We start from the raw sequence: 14,922 nt of genomic DNA on the forward strand, positions 1-14,922 counted from the left end.
TACCAACAAACATTAATCTACGCCTGATACAATATAGCTATTAACAAATAGTAGCTTCAAAGACACGTGATTACAATCCTGTCCATTTTATTATCTTTGATGCTGTTCCACGCCTATAAATAGATTTTCTCTATGATGAGATAAATTTCGTTCAGAATCGTTGTAACAATGAATTCCTTGAGAGATAGAGTCCGTTGTATAAAGACTGTTCGTTGATTTGTGACTGGTAACGGTGCGGAGTAAAGTTCTACTGTTTTCCAACACACTCACTAGAACCCCAAATAAAAGCGTGAGGATTCGACATCAAACGATATTTTCAATTCACTTCCAAACGGTACAACTAAGCTCAAACTCGACTTGTCATACACTAGAAAATATATATCGTGCGTAAAAGTGATAGGGATTCGAGTAATGGGAAATGCTCTGTGCCTCAGTGGGCTTTAACTACTTCAAAATATATTATTTTCATAAAGCCCCAGTTACATTAAGTGTTTCGTGTATGCCAGCTGTCTAGTCGTTTACTCGTTGCTAGTTTTTGGTGAGATGGGCAGACCTCGTGCGGTCTCTCGCTCTCAGCCTGTAAACGCCGAACTCGTGTGCATATTTCGTCTCACTTATGCTGCTCATATGCATATATAGTAGCACACTGGTTGTAACTCCCGAAGATAATCTACAGTCCAGAAGGTCTGACTCCTGTTTCAGTGACCTCCGCATTTACGACACGCTTCTCGTGTGGATTGTGCGTGGATAGGCCACCCACACTGATGTTTATTTGCACGTCTCAAGCTGCGACCATCCATCACAGGAATGGGTGTGCTTTGGACTTTAGTACACAGAGCGCGCCCGTCCCAGACCCCGGCAGGCTTCCTTCTGAATTGGCCCACTTGCAGCCGTTGTTTAAAGGGAATGGATATTAGAAGCGAACCGAGCGAGGTGGAGCATTGGTTAGCACACTGGACTCGCACCCAAGAGGACGACGGTTCAAACCCGCGTCCGACCCTCGAGACTTAGTATTTCCGTGATTTCCGAAAATGGTTCCAGGCAAATGCCGGGATGGTTCCTTTCATAGGGCGCGCCCGATTTCCTTCCCCATCCTTGACACAATTTGAGCTTGTGCTCCCTCTCTAGTGATCTCGATGTCGACGGGACGTTAAACCCAATCTTCCTTCCTTCCTTCCTCCCCTCCCTCATTAGGAGCGATCTGTCCCTCGAGCACTAGGTGAAGGGTGGCCTGGGCAATATCTTGTAGCAGAGCAAGACGAACAAAATATTCGCGACATATACTGCATAAGAGGGGAATATCTCATAAAAACTAGACGAAACCTGAAAGATAGGAAATAGGGTTTAATGTCCGTCTACGACGATGTCATTAGAAACAGATCATAATATCGGATAGTGAAGGTAATCCGCCATGTCTTGTGGAAAGAAACCAATCCGACGTTTTCCTTAATCGACTGAGGGTAAGCAGGAAAAGCCTAAATCGGGTGACCTGAACCCTGTCCTCCGGAACGCGTGTCTAGTGCCTTACGAATGCCCTTCCTCGTTCATGCAAGAATTCTGAGGTAGCATCAAGAGAAATGCATTTTTCGTCGTACACAAAAACCCATATGACACTCGTCAAGGAGAATCTTGGTTCAAATGGCTCTGAGCACTATGGGACTCAACTGCTGTGGTTATAAGTCCCCTAGAACTTAGAACTACTTAAACCTAACTAACCTAAGGACATCACACACATCCATGCCCGAGGCAGGATTCGAACCTGCGACCGTAGCAGTCGCACGGTTCCGGACTGCGCGCCTAGAACCGCGAGACCACCGCGGCCGGCAAGGAGAATCTATTTCCACAACAGTCAGTGGAATTTTTTGAGACTGTAGCCTAATTTCCACAAGGGAAAAAATTCGAAAAGTTAAGTACCACTGTTCTGTCTTTTATCAAGTCACTAAATCCACGTTTGCCAAGCAATGCATATCTGAAGGCTATAAAATGTATTGCAGTAAATCTAAAGCAACTTTCTAAAGTAGAGCTCGAAATTCTGTTGTTGCAAAATATCATCAACAGTAAAAGCGGTTGGTAAAAACAGAAGTCATATGATCCGTTTATCGCAAAGGTGCAAATGCAAGGTGAAGTGCAACTGAGGTCGTTCGTGCTTTGTTAAGCCTACCCGTCGAACCTTTTTCTCGTAATCCATGCCGATAAACATTCTACACTCAAGCTCTTGCAAACAATAGTTGAAACGTTACCCTTAGGATTTTAAACATTTTTACCGAATCATCGCCGGCCGGTGTGGCCGAGCGGTTCTAGGCGCTTCAGTCTGGAACCGCGCGACCGCTACGGTCGCAAGTTAGAATCCTGCTTCGGGCATGGATGTGTGTGATGTCCTTAGGTTTAAGCAGTTTTAAGTTCTAGGGGACTGATGACCTCAGATGTTAAGTCCCATAGTGAACAGAGCCATTTGAACTATTTTACTGAATCATCGAATAGAACCAGAAAGATTTTCAGTCGAAATATTTTTCACACTTGACATCATCATCCAGCTGGAAATATGAGAAAAATATAAGATAATATTTGCCAATTTGAAGAATACTGCAGTAGTTTTTTGTAGTATGAGACGTCTTAACTGCCCACCGGCTGAAACAATCTGATTTCTGTATGTTTAAAGTGTCCTATTAGTCATCTGCATATACTTCTTTAAGGGGACGTATCATAGGCAGACGTTACGAATTCCATTATCGGAATAAGTTCTGTAAAGGTCTGGGTCTCGACGAAGTTTATGGTCATTTATCCATTTATAACAACGTGAATAACAGCAGTCTGTCGATTTTATTTGCTAAATGGACGCATTACTTTAAGCAGTACTGCCCTAGATCGGAGGTAAGCGGTCTGTTAACACTCCTCTGCATCGTTATAATGAATGAAGTAACCACAATGGTACGCAGTATATGTATATATTTTATTAGTGATATAATTAAATGGAGAAAATGCCGGGCGGAGTGGCCGTGCGGTTCTAGGCACTACAGTCTGGAGCCGAGCGACCGCTACGGTCGCCGGTTCGAATCCTGCCTCGGGCATTGATGTGTGTGATGTCCTTAGGTTAGTTAGGTTTAATTAGTTCTAAGTTCTAGGCGACTGATGACCTCAGAAGTTAAGTCGCATAGTGCTCAGAGCCATTTGAACCAAATGGAGGAAACGGATGATGAACCCAAAATCAAGAGCGATTTGGAACTTTGGCAAATAAAATTTGAAAGCATAGAGTAGCCGATCATTGAGACAAAGTCATTAGGGTTTGTAATAAGCAAAACCCCAAAATCAGTTAGGAGATTTTGGAATTAGTATTGAGCATACTGCAGAATAAAAGATCGAGTCAAATTAATGTGAGCACCGCCTACGTTCGACCTCAACGTGCATTAACTACTCACAGATGGGAAGTGCGTGCACTAGCAGTATGGAGTATACAAAGCGTGACGTGAAACAGAGCTGCCGTTGCCGTAATGTGGAAACGGAGCAACGTATCTGACTTTCAAAAGGCCATAAGCAATGGCTTTCCGGCCAAGAGTGGAAGCATTTCCGAAACGGCTAAATTTTTAAACTGTTCGTGTGCCGTCGTGGTTAAAGTATACAGTATATGGCAAAATGGCGCTATCGAAAAACGGATGGTCCCGGCGGAGGTTCGAGTCCTACCTCGGGCATGGGTGTGTGTGTTTGTCCTTAGGATAATTTAGGTTAAGTAGTGTGCAAGCTTAGGGACTGATGACCATAGCAGTTAAGTCCCATAAGATTTCACACACATCTGAACATTTTTGATTTGATAAACGGCGCCGAGGTAACTGTGCTGCAAAATAGGTGCCGAGGCAACTGTGCAAGTCATTAGGGTTTGTAATAAGCTGAGGCAACTCTAGGGCAATAGATGACAGGGCTGAACGACGGCTGTGGAGATGTGTACGGGCGGATAGGTTCAAATGGCTCTGAGTACTATGGGACTTAACTTCTGAGGTAATCAGTCCCCTAGAACTTAGAACTACTTAAACCTAACTAACCTAAGGACATCACACACATCCATGCCCGAGGCAGGATTCGAACCTGCGGCCTTAGCGGTCGCTCGGCTCCATACTGTAGCGCCTCGAGACCGAGCGAGGTGGCGCAGTGGTTAGCACACTGGACTCGCATTCGGGAGGACGACGGTTCAATCCCGTCTCCAGCCATCCTGATTTAGGTTTTCCGTGATTTCCCTAAATCGTTTCAGGCAAATGCCGGGATGGTTCCTTTGAAAGGGCACGGCCGATTTCCTTCCCCATCCTTCCCTAACCCGAGCTTGCGCTCCGTCTCTAATGACCTCGTTGTCGACGAGACGTTAAAACAACACTAACCTAACCTAACCTGTAGCGCCTAGAACCGCACGGCTACTCCGGCCGCCGTACGGGCGGACAGACGTACAATTCTTGAGCAGCTGGGCTCGCACATGAACCAAGGAACTACCAGCACTGTTTCCTCAACGATCGTTCTGCGAACGTTACTGCGTATGCTCCTCTGCAGCAGGCACCTGATTCATGCACCCGTGCTGAAATCTGTTCATCGACGTTGAAGGCTGGAATCTGCCGCCAATACCGCAAGTTGGCGTCCACTGTCGGGCGACATGACCTTTTTCAGATAAAAGTTTTATACTCCATCGGGCAGATGGCTGTTGGCATGTGCGACCCTGCAACAATCGTTGTAAGGGTCCAGGCAGGAGGAGGGAGTGATTGGGTCTGGGGAATGTTTTCGTGACATTCCCTGACTGATCTCGTGATTTTCGAAGGCACACTGGGTCAAAACTGCTATGCATCTATGCTTGTGGACCGTGTCCACCCTACATGCAACCATGTTTTTCCTCGGCATGTACTAACAGGACAATGCAAAGTGTCACACAGTTCGCAGAGTATGTGTGTGGTTTGAAGAGCACCAGCATGAGTTCACCGTACTTCCCTGGCCACCAAACTCCCAGGATTTCTACCCAATATAGGATATGAGACATCATCTCGATTGGGCCCTTCGCGTTATGGATCCTCAACCGCGTAACCTGGCGCAGTTGGCCACAGTACTGAAGTTGGTATGACCCCTCATCCCTGTCGGTATCTTCCAGAACCTCACTGACTCTCTTCTTGCACTTCCACGGGGCAAAACGTGGTTACTCAGGCTTTTGGCAGGTGGTCACAAAAATATGAGTTGTTAGTGTATTTAAAAAAATTGTTTCTTTGGATAAGGTCGTACATAGGGAAACCGAAGACAGTATATAGAGAACTGAATTTTTTCCATAGTGGATGCTGCTGTCCTCCGTGACTGTTCCTTTATAGGTTGTAGAAAAATTTTCGCTACCAGTCACAATAAAAGGTTATTTATTTGTCACACGACCTGTTTCGGGCTTGCGCCCATCCTCAGGTGTTTATACATTCATGTACATGTTTGTATTGCTGGAGATCACTGTATAAATACAAAACACAAACTTCCAAACTGTTTTGTACTGTGTGTCTGATACCGCCGAAAATAACTTTTCATTGAGTGTAATACGCACTCTGTGCAAAAGTTACCTCAATCTAATGTCAACGAACGGCATGAAAGCAGTAGCAGTGACGGGAACTGGCGATAGTCCTCTCTAGGCAAATGAAATGTAGCTCATTGGCTATTGGTTTTAGAAACTCAAAAAATACCATGTTTTAAAACCGCTGAGAATATAAGACAGCGACCAGGATTGAAAACAAACATGGTCGGAATAACAGTTTTCAAAATTGTCGCACGAAAATAATGATTTTGAAGTGGACCCTAACAGAATATTTTAAAATAATTGTATTTGGCGTAAGAACCAGGAGAAAGATCTCGCAATATTTGGGGGAAAAAATAGCGGGTGGTTATAATTAAAGTGTATCTACTCATAGAGGACCAGTGTGGACTGCAGTTATCGTATGACAGCAAAACTTGGTAGATATTCTAATGCGTTAATGTGGGACCGATTTAAGCTGCAAAAAAGTTAGCTCCAATTTTAGGCATCAGACGCAAGTTTGGCGCTGTACAGCATTTCGTCTACTTCTCCGGTACTTATTTGAACAAATCATCCAAGCGGCGGTTAATATTAACATCAAAACTCTATCTTTCTCACTTGCTTGACCTTTTCTGCCCACATCTTGTTCCTAATCCATTACGTATGGAAGCATTTATATACGTATTTCTTGCACTCACAATACCAGATTTGTACCTGGTGGCCGAAACTAGAACTAACTTTTTACATCGTAAATCGATTTCGCATTGGCGGATTAGAACATCTGCCGCGTTTCGCTGCCATAACGTAATTAGAGCCCCCGCTGGATCTCTGTGAGTAGATGCACTTTAACTGTAACTACCTGGTACTTAACTGAGCTTAGAGGTGCCACTGTCCATAAGGTAATGAACAAAGAACTTAAATTGTAAAGAAAAAAATTGGGAAGAGTCTTAAGTAATTATAATCTGCTTCTTGGCTCTACAAACGGACGAGGCAGTAATGGAAACCGCGCGGGATTAGCCGAGCGGTCTGTGGCGCTGCAGTCGTGGACTGTGCGGCTGGTCCCGGCGGAGGTTCGAGTCCTCCCTCGGGCATGTGTGTGTGTGTGTTTGTCCTTAGGATAATTTAGATTAAGTAGTGTGTAAGCTTATGGACTGATGACCTTAACAGCTAAGTCCCATAAGATTTCGCACACATGTGTGTGAGTAATGGCAATAATGAGGTTGTATGAATCACAGACAACGGTGCGCATCGTATGGTATGCTATCAGTCCGTACCAGCCATCCTCAACCACGCTGGCTCAAGTAGCACGACGAGGACTGTATCTAGCCATGAGCTGGTCCGATGGAGCGGCTTGCCTCCCGGCTTGTCAACAACGAAGGTAACACGCACCGACTCAACTCTCCCAGTGATACGCAAACTCACAGAGCCACCGCCTGCACCCTTCGCCAGGACATGTGTTTACGCTGGCTCGCAGACTGGCAGACATTTTTGGAAGATTCAGGGAATGAACTAAGTAAAATACTGCTAGTTTTATTATCAACACAAAAAGAAGCAGAATAAGAAACTGAACATTTCTTAAGCCAAAGTAGTGATTGTCAAAAAACCCAGTGAAGAGACACAAACATAAATAGAGATTGATTATGAAACCATAAAACAATGCCGTCAGTTCTGCTACTTAGTAAGCATTTTCACTTAAGAAAAAGGTGCACCACGGATACTACAAGGAGAACTAACGTCCCTAAACATGTCTTCAGCAACAAGAAATTGCTTCTGACTAGCAGACTCGTAAGTATTAAAGATAGGAAAGATTTCACCAAAAAATTTTACTGGAGTGTTTTGTTATATGGTTGTCAAACATGGACACAAATAAAACGGAATGTCCAACGCCTGGAAGCAATGGAAATGTGGATGTGGAGAAGGATGCTCAAAATAAGATGGAGCGGGAAAAACCGAACGAGTGGGTCCTCAAGGAAGGGAACTGAGCACTGCCAGGGAGAAAGAGGAAACAAAATTCGTTGGCCAGACGATGTGTTATAACGAATTTTGAACTATCATATTGGAAGGAAAGGTTTCAGGGACGAAAGGAAAAGGAAAACCGTGAAAGACACATCTGTACTCCGTGGTCGATTGAGTTAACTTTAAACAGTACGCTGACTTGAAAATTTCAGTATATGAGAGACAAATACGGTAGCAGCGACACGGATCACCCTTTAGAAGATGATGGCAACTGGCCATCATAAAGTAAATGCCTATTTCTTGGTTTTCTTATAAAATGTTTAAACTAGACATTTTGCTGTCGTTTTAAAGGGAATCATATTTGTAATTAAATCAGTTACATGGATGTAGACCACTGCACTTTGATTATCTTCAAACAAAATACATAACTAGCCTCGCTGTACACTGCACACGCAAATAAGCTACGTGAAGCAATATAGGCCTACTCAGAGAAACACTACTGGCCATTAAAATTGCTACACCAAGAAAAAATACAGTTGATAAACGGGTATTCATTGGACAAATATATTATACTAGAACTGACATGTGATTACATTTTCACCCAATTTGGGTGCATAGATCCTGAGAAATCAGTACACAGAACAATCACCTCTGGCCGCAATAACGGCCTTGATACGCCTGGGCATTGAGTCAAACAGAGCTTGGATGGCGTGTACAGGTACAGCTGCCCATGCAGCTTCAACACGATACCACAGTTCATCAAGAGTAGTGACTGGTGTATTGTGACGAGCCAGTTGCTCGGCCACCATTGACCAGACGTTTTCAATTGGTGAGGGATCTGGAGAATGTGTTGGCCAGGGCAACAGTAGAACATTTTCTATATCCAGAAAGCCCGGACAGGACCTGAAACATGCGGTCGTGCATTATCCTGCTAAAATCTAGGGTTTCGCAGGGATCGAATGAAGGGTAAAGCCACGGGTCGTAACACATCTGAAATGTAACGTCCACTGTTCAAAGTGCCGTCAATGCGAACAGGAGGTGACCGAGACGTGTAACCAATGGCACCCTATACCATCACGCCGGGTGATACGCCAGTATGGCGATGACGAATACACGCTTCCAATGTGCGTTCACCGCGATGTCGCCATACACGGATGCTACCATCATGATGCTGTAAACAGAACCTGGATTCATCCGAAAAAATGACGTTTTGCCATTCTTGCACCCAGGTTCGTCGTTGAGTACACCATCGCAGGCGCTCCTGTCTGTGATGCAGCGTCAAGGGTAACCGCAGCCATGGTCTCCGAGCTGATAGTCAATGCTGCTGCAAACGTCGTCGAACTGTTCGTGCAGATGGTTCTTGTCTTGCAAACGACCCCATCTGTTGGCTCACGGATCGAGACGTGTCTGCACGATCCGTTACAGCCATGCGGATAAGATACCTGACATCTCGACTGATAGTGATACGAGGCCGTTGGGATCCAGCACGACGTTCCGTATTACGCTCCTGAACCCACCGATTCCATATTCTGCTAACAGTCATTGGATCTCGACCAACGCGAGCAGCAATGTCGCGATACGATAAACCGCAATCGCGATAGGCTACAAGCCAACCTTTATCAAAGTCGGAAACGTGACGGTACGCTTTTCTCCTCGTTACACGTGGAATCACAACAACGTTTCACCAGGCAACGCCGGTCAACTGCTGTTTGTGTATGAGAAATCGGTTGGAAACTTTCCTCACGTCAGCACGTTGTAGGTGTCGCCACCGGCGCCAACCTTGTGTGAATGCTCTGAAAAGCTAATCATTTGCATATCACAGCATCTGCTTCCTGTCGGTTAAATTTCGCGCCTGTAGCACGTCATCTTCGTTGTGTAGCAGTTTTAATGGCCAGTAGTGTAGATGAGTCACATAAAATGAACTCTGCAGTGCAAACACATAAGTAGCACATAGGGCGGCTTCTTGTGGTCGCTAAGGGCGGAGGCGGCCGTTATGCAACGCCGAGCAGACCAACAATCCGAGCACAGCAGGTCAGCAGGCCAGCTCGGCCTTCCGCGTGGTCTGGTGGGTGAGGAAGGATAACGGCCTGCTAGCAGGCAACCGGCGTGGGAGAGGCGAGCGCGTCTTAGAAAGGCAGCGGCGTCCCAGCTCAGAGAATGCTATACACCTTTCGGCTTGATGCCAGCTCGTCTGCTCGCGTGTCAAAGTCCCTATTCATTTAACTAAGCATCTTAACGTAGGTTTCGCAAGTTTAAGTACACCCTATTACAGACAAAATTTCGGCATTTTCTAGCAAAAGTAATGTCGTACGACTTCACTCTAATTTTGTACTGTTACCAGTGGGCAAACGTAAAGTAGCATTGTTGTACTGGTGAGAAAAATAAAACTGTTCCGGCAAACATTTCATGCACCTTAAGATAGTCAATCCGACTTACGTCATCTGTCCCACGTATGGCTGAGAGAGTTTGCGTTGCCTGTGAAATACACAGATGTGTAAAACGTGAGGACGAAAGTATTTTTCTTATGATGTTTCTACATCTACATCAGTATTCTGCAAGCCACCTGATGGTAATTGGTGGAGGGTACTTCTCGTATCACTAGCTCACCCTCCCTTCCCTGTTCCACTCACCAACGGCATGTGCGAAGAATGATTGTCGGTAAGCCTCTCTATTAGCTCCAATATCTCGTACTGTTTCATAATGGTCATTTCGCGAGATGTATGTGGGAGGAAGTAATATGTTGTCCGTATAAAGGGGTTGTTTGTTTTGTTGCCCCAGATGATAATTACAGGAAATATTTATCAGGATTTGTAAGCGGTGGGTCCTTGAGGTACGGCAATACGCCAACACCGTTTAAACAGTTTTATTAACAAAGGCTGATGATAAAACACGCCCGCATCTCGTGGTCGTACGGTAGCGTTCTCGCTTCCCACGCCCGGGTTCCCGGGTTCGATTCCCGGCGGGGTCAGGGATTTTCTCTGCCTCGTGATGGCTGGGTGTTGTGTGCTGTCCTTAGGTTAGTTAGGTTTAAGTAGTTCTAAGTTCTAGGGGACTGATGACCATAGATGTTAAGTCCCATAGTGCTCAGAGCCATTTGAACCATTTTTTGATAAAACACGCAAACTATACGCACTCATTATCACTGTGCCTCATATCCTAATTACGGTCGTATCGAAAGGCTCCATGGTGAGCTAAGAAAAGAGACATATTCGGGACCGAGGCTAGTTAATATGGCGCCCTGCGGACGGCGGCCAGTGGCTTACTCCCTGCGTCACACTGTGGCCGGACGTACGTTTACTGACCAAGCAAATTGTCAGCATTCCACCGGCCGGAGTGGCCGAACGGTTCTAGGCGCTACAGTCTGGTACCGCGCGACCGCTGCGGTCGCAGGTTCGAATCCTGCCTCGGGCATCGATGTGTGTGATGTCCTTAGGTTAGTTAGGTTTAAGTAGTTATAAGTACTAGGGGACTGATGACCTCAGCAGTTAAGTCCCATAATGCTCAGAGCCATTTGAACCATTTTTGTCAGCATTCCATACAGGTCGGCTAGCGAGAGTGTGTTACATACCATACGGCTGCGTGCAACCTGTAGACCCTTACCTCCGTCTCTTATCAGAAAGTAGTCACTCGAAACTCCAGTAGTATACAACTCCGTGATGCACAACGCCTGCCTAGTAGCGTCTGCCATTAGAGGTTGTTTAGCACTTTTGTAACGCTCTCGCGCCAACTAAACGGTTCCGCGACGAATCGCGCCGTTCTTAGTTGGATCTTCTCTACCTCTTTTGTCAGTCCTACCTGGTAAGATTCCAGGTTGATGAACTATACTCAAGAATCCGTCGACAAGAACATTGCAAGCCTCTTCTTTCGTGAATGAGTTACATTTTCTTAAGATACTTCCTACGAATCTCAATCTGGCATCTGCTTTTCCCACTGTTTGTTTTATGTGGTCATTGCACCTAAGGTCGCTGTGCATAGTCACTCCCAGATATTTTACGGCATATAGTGTTTCCAGCAATTTGTCATCGTTAGTATAGTTGTAAAATATTGGATTTCTTTTCCTATGTATGCGCAGTATGTTACATTTATTTACTTTCAGGGTCAACTGCCAGTACTTGCACCATTCATCGCTCCTCGGCCGACCGTTTTGCGAGTCTATAATGTATTATGGTGTTGCTACTTTCACACAAACAACCGCATCAACTGCGCATAGTAAAAAAACTGCTACGTTATAGTACAGAACGTAACTGAAAGAAATAGTCCTTCACCCTGTGAGTCTTTTCAGGTGTGAATTCGGGCCTGACTTCATTTTTATAGATGACAATGCGCGGCCGCATCGATTGACACAGTTGCAGGAACTCTTGGAACGAGAGGATGTTCTGCGAATGGACTGGCCTGCCCCTTTGCCCTACCTGAATCCCATTGAGCACGTGTGGGATGTATCGGGGAGCGTACTACAACACATCCACATCCACATTCACCAACGGCCATCCAGCATTTGTCAACCGCGCTGGTGGAGGAATGGAACGCTCTACAACAAGAACTCTTTAGCAACCTTGTGGCCAGCATGCAAGGACGTTGCAGAGCATGTATTGCTGTCCGTGGTGATCACACACGCTACTACTAATTAAGCCCCGGCTTTTGTAATATCCAAAGGACCATCATAAATCTCGTTGACTTTAGTGTAATTATTGTTTTTGAATAAAAGTGACATTTGCGTTCGACGTCTCATTGCGTAATTCTTTCAGTTACCGTCTGTACTATACCATAGCAGTTCTTTCTCTGCGTCTTACAAGCCTTATCGAGCTAAGTTACTTGGCAGTGACTCAACTTTCGATCTAAAGTTTTGGATACCAGTGTATATTACAGGCCATTTACACGTTTCTGCCCCATCCTCTCTCCCTCTCTCCGTAGAAGCGGCATGGCCCCATAAAGTCGTAAGGCCCAGTAATCGTCATTACATATTACTGTCATCAGAAGTAAGTATGTTTTCCAGTTTAGTAGTTTCACCTAACGCAATCTGTTACATTAACGACAGACAGCTATTTACACTAAACAAACAGAATATTACATCCGTCTATGTAGCAGCATCTTGCTCCATCTTTGCAGCGCAAAACAATATATGTCAACATGGAATAGGTTGTAGAACTCAGTGGTGCACGGACGGTGTCACACTACTGGCCATTAAAATTGCTACACCACAAAGATGACGTGTTACAGACGCGAAATTTAACCGACAGGAAGAAAATGCTGTGATATGCAAATGATTAGCTTTTCAGAGCATTCACACAAGGTTGGCGCCGGTGGCGACACCTACAACGTGCTGACATGAGGAAAGATTCCAACCGATTTCTCTTACACTAACAGCAGTTGACCGGCGTTGCCTGGAGGAACGTTGTTGTGATGCCTCGTGTAAGGAGGAGAAATGCGTACCATCACGTTTCCGACGTCGATAAAGGTCGGCTTGTAGCCTATCCCGATTGCGGTTTATCGTATCGCGACATTGCTGCTCGCGTTGGTTGAGATACAATGGCTGTTCGCAGAACATGGAATCGGTGGGTTCAGGAGGGTAATAGGGAATGGCGTGCTGGATCCCAACGGCCTCGTATCACTAGCAGTCGAGATGCCAGGTATCTTATCCGCATGGCTGTAACGGATCGTGCAGACACGTCTCGATCCGTGAGTCAACAGATGGGGTCGTTCGCAAGACAAGAACCATCTGCACGAACAGTTCGACGACGTATGCAGCAGCATGGACTATCAGCTCGGAGACCATGGCTGCGGTTACCCTTGACGCTGCATCACAGACAGGAGCGCCTGCGATGGTGTACTCAACGACGAACCTGGGTGCAAGAATGGCAAAACGTCATTTTTTCGGACGAATCCAGGTTGTGTTTACAGCATCATGATGGTAGCATCCGTGTATGACGACATCGCGGTGAACGCACATTGGAAGCGTGTATTCGTCATCGCCATACTGGCGTATCACCCGGCGTGATGGTATAGGGTGCCATTGGTTACACGTCTCGGTCACCTCCTGTTCGCATTGACGGCGCTTTGAACAGTGGACGTTACATTTCAGATGTGTTACGACCCGTGGCTCTACCCTTCATTCGATCCCTGCGAAACCCTACATTTTAGCAGGATAATGCACGACCGCATGTTTCAGGTCCTGTCCGGGCTTTCTGGATACAGAAAATGTTCTACTGTTGCCCTGGCCAACACATTCTCCAGATCCCTCACCAATTGAAAACGTCTGGTCAATGGTGGCCGAGCAACTGGCTCGTCACAATACGCCAGTCACTACTCTTGATGAACTGTGGTATCGTGTTGAAGCTGCATGGGCAGCTGTACCTGTACACGCCATACAAGCTCTATTTGACTCAATGCCCAGGCGTATCAAGGCCGTTATTGCGGCCAGAGGTGGTTGTTCTGTGTACTGATTTCTCAGGATCTATGCACCCAAATTGGGTGAAAATGTAATCACATGTCAGTTCTAGTATAATATATTTGTCCAATGAATACCCGTTTATCATCTGCATTTTTTCTTGGTGTAGCAATTTTAATGGCCAGTAGTGTAGATGCCATGCAGTGCAAACGGCCTCGTCGTTGAAGACCTTGCCGCACCCAAGCTGATAATGCATTGGAGATTGTCTCAGAGGTGTAAGGTTCTAAGCAAATCTTCTTAAATTGACAAGTTCATTGAAATTAGGAAATTAACGATTGGTAGCAAATGACAACTTTCGAAATTTTATATCCTAACCAACACTCGGGAAAATGGTACTTAGCCTGCTGTCTGAAAGTGCATTTATGAAGCTGCCAGGTCCAGTGAGAAATTATATTTCACCAGTTGTGTACCATCATAATAGTGCACAGAACACGATATTCCAGCGTTCTGAGGCACCACAACTTCTTCTCACTGAAGTTTTAAAACATTAGCATTCTCCCTTAATGTGTAATTACTCTATGAACGAGCATGTGTAACAACGCAGCGAAACTTGTACAGGTGCGATACATGTCATCGTCCACAGCAGTTAACTCCAGCCCCACTCTGAGACTTAATTATTTCCGTAAGGTGCAAGTGTCTCGGATCGGATATTTGTATCGACATGGTCCGATCTGACTTTAGGTAAAACGGATAAAACTTTCATCGGCCTGGTAAAAAAAAATCAGTGGTTATAATACCGAGGACCAACTAAGAAAAGAAAAATAAGTGGTTGTACAGAGAGGAAGAAGTGTACCCTTCAGCATATTAATAATTCCTGTAAAATACGGGGGCATTGTTTCTGAGCTGCCTCTATACGATGAAGTTAAACGAAGTTAAGACTGATCTCCGATGAATTTACGGGACACCGTACAAACTAAATTTCATTATTCTGCTTCTCTGGCCACTTTACCACATTAGATGTGTTTTAGGAAGGACAATTATTTTGCTGAAAAATGATATTTCCAGCGGAAAA

General features: G+C 45.3%; 1 protein-coding gene across 2 annotated transcripts in view; it reads right to left on the reverse strand.

Annotated features, from left to right (window-relative positions):
• Positions 1-14,922, reverse strand: part of LOC126249747 (histidine decarboxylase) — a 413,856-nt gene that overhangs the window by 373,167 nt on the left and 25,767 nt on the right. The gene's annotated exons all lie outside the window — the stretch shown is intronic.

This window comes from Schistocerca nitens, chromosome 3 (assembly GCF_023898315.1).
Source record: "Schistocerca nitens isolate TAMUIC-IGC-003100 chromosome 3, iqSchNite1.1, whole genome shotgun sequence".
NCBI classification, from domain to species: Eukaryota; Metazoa; Arthropoda; class Insecta; order Orthoptera; family Acrididae; genus Schistocerca; species Schistocerca nitens.